The following is a 7,068-nucleotide window of genomic DNA, read 5'->3' as shown; positions in this document are numbered from 1 at the left end:
TGACTACTGGCAGGATCAACCAGGGAACTATACAATATGTATATATAAAATGGACAAAATTTAAATCCTTTTCCATCGTCGCCTGTTTCATATATATATGTCAGGTCGACACACCACTTTTCTCTTTCAAATATGTACAAGTTTTGCCACATTCCGCGCTTGTAACATATCTTCTTTAACGCTCAATTTCTTTCATTTTTCTACCATACAGATATTTTACCGTACGCCCAAAAACGTACGTATTATATTTTTGTTCTATCGTAAAATCACATTTTTCTACGTACGCCAGCTTCGTACGTTTCTATCTTTGCCTTCATAAAATCACAAGATAATTTTATCTTCAAGAGTCTCGCTATTAACATCTTGTAAGATAAATGTACGTCCCAGCTAAAACGTACAAATACTTCAAGTTAAGTAATAATATATCATCGCTATTGACAAATTTTTAAGATCCAAGACACAGTTCTCTCTATATGTTTTAATATTTTTTATGTACTCAAATATATTCAAAGGAAAAAGTACATGGGTGATGCCATAGTCGTGGAAGCGCGTACGCTCACGCTGATCTTCTGACCGCCGGAAGCACGAAACCTCTGATCTGGGCAAAATCGGCAAGCCGAGGAAGAACGGACAGGACACATGCTGGACTGGCGAGAAAGCGTGTTCTTCCGCTCGCGCTAGGCATTTCGATTTCTGACACCTCTTGATTTAAAAAATCAGTTTTTTGATAGTTTTCTCTCTCCACTGGGCTATTCATTTTAGCCACAGTTTTCAATTGGTACGATTTGCTTCCAAATCTTACAGATGCATTTTAAAAAATTTTTCCATCGCTCGGACAGAAGAGTCGATTGCTCAGTGAGTACGAGTATACATACAAAGTGCATACGGGTAACCAACCCCGTAGGGCTTGCCACATATGGGCCATTCGGTCAAAGACACCGACCCGTGGCCACGCTGTGTGGAGAAAAGTCCGTAACGTAAACGGCACGAAACAGTCAGGACCGAAGCCCCGAAGGAGCTCTGAGACAGCTTCTCGACCGAGATCGTAGAATTGGCCCAAAACCCGCTCTGCTCCGTCCGCCTCGCACGGACCGTGTATCTCTTATAGATACCGAACGGCCGGCAAGGACGCCGGCGCCGCCGGCCGAATAGCACGCGCGCTTACGAGTGTAAACCGCCGCGGCAACAGACCGCCCGGCCGTGCTGTTGTAACATAGCGCGTGAACGAACGAAAAAAAAATTTATAGTAAACATTAAAATAAATTACACCACCGTAAACTAGACAAAAAATTACACATTTTTTCCCAATATGAAAATTTTCACAAACTTTTCAAAGTCCCATCGCATCGAGTAAACTTTTTTAATAACGCTTCCGCACGATTCTAAATGCTTAATCCATATGTGAAATCGTTCACTGATCACGAATATCGTATTTAAAAAAATTACAAAAATTTATTTTTCCAAATAATCAAAAAAAACCGAAAAATCACAAGAGTAAAGTACCATTATTTTAAACAATATGTCGTTCTAAATGCTTAATCCCTATGTAAAAAAGTTATCTAAGCAAGAATATGTAATTGAAAAAAATTAGAAAAATTTATTTTAGCCGTAAATCGAAAATAATGGGGACACCGGAGCTGTTCGAAGCGCCGAGACGCGCCGCGTACGGCCGAATATTTTCTAAGTCCCAACGTACCGATCAAGAGTAAAGTACCATTTTCCTACATTAGATTTCGTTCTAAATGCTTAATCCCTATGTAAAAACGTTAGTTAAGCAAGAATATCGTATTTTTAAAAAAATCTAATGATAGGATTTCCCAGAAAATTGAAAAAACCGTAAAATGTCAAGAGTAAAGTGCCATTTTCTGACATTAGATTTCGTTCTAAATGCTTAATCCCTATGTAGAAACGTTAGTTAAGCAAGAATATCGTATTTTTAAAAAAATCTAATGATAGGATTTTTCAGAAAATTGAAAAAACCGTAAAATGTCAAGAGTAAAGTGCCCTTATTTTAAACAATGTATCGTTCTAAATGCTTAATCCCTATGTAAAAAAGTTATTTTAGCAGGAATATGTTATTGAAAAAAATTAGAAAAATTTATTTTAGCCGTAAATCGAAAATAATGGGGACACCGGAGCTGTTCGAAGCGCCGAGCGCGCCGCGTACGCCCGAATATTTTCAAAGTCCCAACGTACCGATCAAGAGTAAAGTACCATTTTCCTACATTAGATTTCGTTCTAAATACTTAATCCCTATGTAAAAACGTTAGTTAAGCAAGAATATCGTATTTTTAAAAAAATCTAATGATAGGATTTTCCAGAAAATTGAAAAAACCGAAAAATGTCAAGAGTAAAGTGCCATTTTCTGACATTAGATTTCGTTCTAAATGCTTAATCCCTATGTAGAAACGTTAGTTAAGCAAGAATATCGTATTCTTAAAAAAATCTAATGATAGGATTTTTCAGAAAATTGAAAAAACCGTAAAATGTCAAGAGTAAAGTGCCCTTATTTTAAACAATGTATCGTTCTAAATGCTTAATCCCTATGTAAAAAAGTTATTTAAGCAAGAATATGTTATTGAATAAAATGAGAAAAATTTATTTTAGCCGTAAATCGAAAATAATGGATCGAGCGAATCGGTCGATTGCGCCGAGACGCGCTATGATGCAACAGACGAGCGATTGGAACGCCCGAATATTTTCAAAGTCCCAACGTACCGATCAAGAGTAAAGTACCATTTTCCTACATTAGATTTCGTTCTAAATGCTTAATCCCTATGTAAAAACGTTAGTTAAGCAAGAATATCGTATTTTTAAAAAAATCTAATGATAGGATTTTCCAGAAAATTGAAAAAACCGAAAAATGTCAAGAGTAAAGTGCCATTTTCTGACATTAGATTTCGTTCTAAATGCTTAATCCCTATGTAGAAACGTTAGTTAAGCAAGAATATCGTATTTTTAAAAAAATCTAATGATAGGATTTTTCAGAAAATTGAAAAAACCGTAAAATGTCAAGAGTAAAGTGCCCTTATTTTAAACAATGTATCGTTCTAAATGCTTAATCCCTATGTAAAAAAGTTATTTTAGCAGGAATATGTTATTGAATAAAATGAGAAAAATTTATTTTAGCCGTAAATCGAAAATAATGGATCGAGCGAATCGGTCGATTGCGCCGAGACGCGCTATGATGCAACAGACGAGCGATTGGAACGCCCGAATATTTTCTAAGTGCCAACGTACCGATCAAGAGTAAAGTACCATTTTCCTACATTAGATTTCGTTCTAAATGCTTAATCCCTATGTAAAAACGTTAGTTAAGCAAGAATATCGTATTTTTAAAAAAATCTAATGATAGGATTTCCCAGAAAATTGAAAAAACCGAAAAATGTCAAGAGTAAAGTGCCATTTTCTGACATTAGATTTCGTTCTAAATGCTTAATCCCTATGTAGAAACGTTAGTTAAGCAAGAATATCGTATTTTTAAAAAAATCTAATGATAGGATTTTTCAGAAAATTGAAAAAACCGTAAAATGTCAAGAGTAAAGTGCCCTTATTTTAAACAATGTATCGTTCTAAATGCTTAATCCCTATGTAAAAAAGTTATTTTAGCAGGAATATGTTATTGAAAAAAATTAGAAAAATTTATTTTAGCCGTAAATCGAAAATAATGGATCGAGCGAATCGGTCGATTGCGCCGAGACGCGCTATGATGCAACAGACGAGCGATTGGAACGCCCGAATATTTTCAAAGTCCCAACGTACCGATCAAGAGTAAAGTACCATTTTCCTACATTAGATTTCGTTCTAAATGCTTAATCCCTATGTAAAAACGTTAGTTAAGCAAGAATATCGTATTTTTAAAAAAATCTAATGATAGGATTTCCCAGAAAATTGAAAAAACCGAAAAATGTCAAGAGTAAAGTGCCATTTTCTGACATTAGATTTCGTTCTAAATGCTTAATCCCTATGTAGAAACGTTAGTTAAGCAAGAATATCGTATTTTTAAAAAAATCTAATGATAGGATTTTTCAGAAAATTGAAAAAACCGTAAAATATCAAGAGTAAAGTGCCCTTATTTTAAACAATGTATCGTTCTAAATGCTTAATCCCTATGTAAAACAGTTATTTTAGCAGGAATATGTTATTGAAAAAAATTAGAAAAATTTATTTTAGCCGTAAATCGAAAATAATGGGGACACCGGAGCTGTTCGAAGCGCCGAGCGCGCCGCGTACGCCCGAATATTTTCAAAGTCCCAACGTACCGATCAAGAGTAAAGTACCATTTTCCTACATTAGATTTCGTTCTAAATACTTAATCCCTATGTAAAAACGTTAGTTAAGCAAGAATATCGTATTTTTAAAAAAATCTAATGATAGGATTTTCCAGAAAATTGAAAAAACCGAAAAATGTCAAGAGTAAAGTGCCATTTTCTGACATTAGATTTCGTTCTAAATGCTTAATCCCTATGTAGAAACGTTAGTTATGCAAGATTATCGTATTTTTAAAAAAATCTAATGATAGGATTTTTCAGAAAATTGAAAAAACCGTAAAATGTCAAGAGTAAAGTGCCCTTATTTTAAACATTATATCGTTCTAAATGCTTAATCCCTATGTAAAAAAGTTATCTAAGCAAGAATATGTTATTGAATAAAACGAGAAAAATTTATTTTAGCCGTAAATCGAAAATAATGGGTCGAGCGAATCGGTCGATTGCGCCGAGACGCGCTATGATGCAACAGACGAGCGATTGGAACGCCCGAATATTTTCAAAGTCCCAACGTACCGGTCAAGAGTAAAGTACCATTTTCCTACATTAGATTTCGTTCTAAATGCTTAATCCCTATGTAAAAACGTTAGTTAAGCAAGAATATCGTATTTTTAAAAAAATCTAATGATAGGATTTTCCAGAAAATTGAAAAAACCGAAAAATGTCAAGAGTAAAGTGCCATTTTCTGACATTAGATTTCGTTCTAAATGCTTAATCCCTATGTAGAAACGTTAGTTAAGCAAGAATATCGTATTTTTAAAAAAATCTAATGATAGGATTTTTCAGAAAATTGAAAAAACCGTAAAATGTCAAGAGTAAAGTGCCATTATTTTAAACAATGTATCGTTCTAAATGCTTAATCCCTATGTAAAAAAGTTATTTAAGCAAGAATATGTTATTGAAAAAAATTAGAAAAATTTATTTTAGCCGTAAATCGAAAATAATGGGGACACCGGAGCTGTTCGAAGCGCCGAGACGCGCCGCGTACGGCCGAATATTTTCTAAGTCCCAACGTACCGATCAAGAGTAAAGTACCATTTTCCTACATTAGATTTCGTTCTAAATGCTTAATCCCTATGTAAAAACGTTAGTTAAGCAAGAATATCGTATTTTTAAAAAAATCTAATGATAGGATTTTCCAGAAAATTGAAAAAACCGAAAAATGTCAAGAGTAAAGTGCCATTTTCTGACATTAGATTTCGTTCTAAATGCTTAATCCCTATGTAGAAACGTTAGTTAAGCAAGAATATCGTATTTTTAAAAAAATCTAATGATAGGATTTTTCAGAAAATTGAAAAAACCGTAAAATGTCAAGAGTAAAGTGCCATTATTTTAAACAATGTATCGTTCTAAATGCTTAATCCCTATGTAAAAAAGTTATTTAAGCAAGAATATGTTATTGAAAAAAATTAGAAAAATTTATTTTAGCCGTAAATCGAAAATAATGGGGACACCGGAGCTGTTCGAAGCGCCGAGACGCGCCGCGTACGGCCGAATATTTTCTAAGTCCCAACGTACCGATCAAGAGTAAAGTACCATTTTCCTACATTAGATTTCGTTCTAAATGCTTAATCCCTATGTAAAAACGTTAGTTAAGCAAGAATATCGTATTTTTAAAAAAATCTAATGATAGGATTTCCCAGAAAATTGAAAAAACCGAAAAATGTCAAGAGTAAAGTGCCATTTTCTGACATTAGATTTCGTTCTAAATGCTTAATCCCTATGTAGAAACGTTAGTTAAGCAAGAATATCGTATTTTTAAAAAAATCTAATGATAGGATTTTTCAGAAAATTGAAAAAACCGTAAAATATCAAGAGTAAAGTGCCCTTATTTTAAACAATGTATCGTTCTAAATGCTTAATCCCTATGTAAAACAGTTATTTTAGCAGGAATATGTTATTGAAAAAAATTAGAAAAATTTATTTTAGCCGTAAATCGAAAATAATGGGGACACCGGAGCTGTTCGAAGCGCCGAGCGCGCCGCGTACGCCCGAATATTTTCAAAGTCCCAACGTACCGATCAAGAGTAAAGTACCATTTTCCTACATTAGATTTCGTTCTAAATACTTAATCCCTATGTAAAAACGTTAGTTAAGCAAGAATATCGTATTTTTAAAAAAATCTAATGATAGGATTTTCCAGAAAATTGAAAAAACCGAAAAATGTCAAGAGTAAAGTGCCATTTTCTGACATTAGATTTCGTTCTAAATGCTTAATCCCTATGTAGAAACGTTAGTTATGCAAGATTATCGTATTTTTAAAAAAATCTAATGATAGGATTTTTCAGAAAATTGAAAAAACCGTAAAATGTCAAGAGTAAAGTGCCCTTATTTTAAACATTATATCGTTCTAAATGCTTAATCCCTATGTAAAAAAGTTATCTAAGCAAGAATATGTTATTGAATAAAATGAGAAAAATTTATTTTAGCCGTAAATCGAAAATAATGGGTCGAGCGAATCGGTCGATTGCGCCGAGACGCGCTATGATGCAACAGACGAGCGATTGGAACGCCCGAATATTTTCAAAGTCCCAACGTACCGGTCAAGAGTAAAGTACCATTTTCCTACATTAGATTTCGTTCTAAATGCTTAATCCCTATGTAAAAACGTTAGTTAAGCAAGAATATCGTATTTTAAAAAAAATCTAATGATAGGATTTTCCAGAAAATTGAAAAAACCGAAAAATGTCAAGAGTAAAGTGCCATTTTCTGACATTAGATTTCGTTCTAAATGCTTAATCCCTATGTAGAAACGTTAGTTAAGCAAGAATATCGTATTTTTAAAAAAATCTAATGGTAG

The 7,068-nt window shown here is 33.5% G+C and overlaps 1 non-coding gene across 1 annotated transcript in view; it reads right to left on the bottom strand.

The window, feature by feature from the left end:
- The window catches only part of LOC143261520 (small subunit ribosomal RNA), a 1,921-nt gene extending 1,895 nt beyond the window's left edge, over positions 1-26 (bottom strand). The window contains exon 1 of the ribosomal RNA XR_013035622.1: positions 1-26. This exon is cut by the window's left edge and continues 1,895 nt beyond it. This is a non-coding gene — a ribosomal RNA (small subunit ribosomal RNA).
- Between the last annotated feature and the right edge of the window lie 7,042 nt (positions 27-7,068).

The sequence above is a fragment of the Megalopta genalis genome, unplaced genomic scaffold (genome assembly GCF_051020955.1).
Source record: "Megalopta genalis isolate 19385.01 unplaced genomic scaffold, iyMegGena1_principal scaffold0055, whole genome shotgun sequence".
NCBI classification, from domain to species: Eukaryota; Metazoa; Arthropoda; class Insecta; order Hymenoptera; family Halictidae; genus Megalopta; species Megalopta genalis.
The sequence above is the reverse complement of the archived record's forward strand: the minus strand, read 5'-3'. Positions and strand labels throughout refer to the sequence as shown.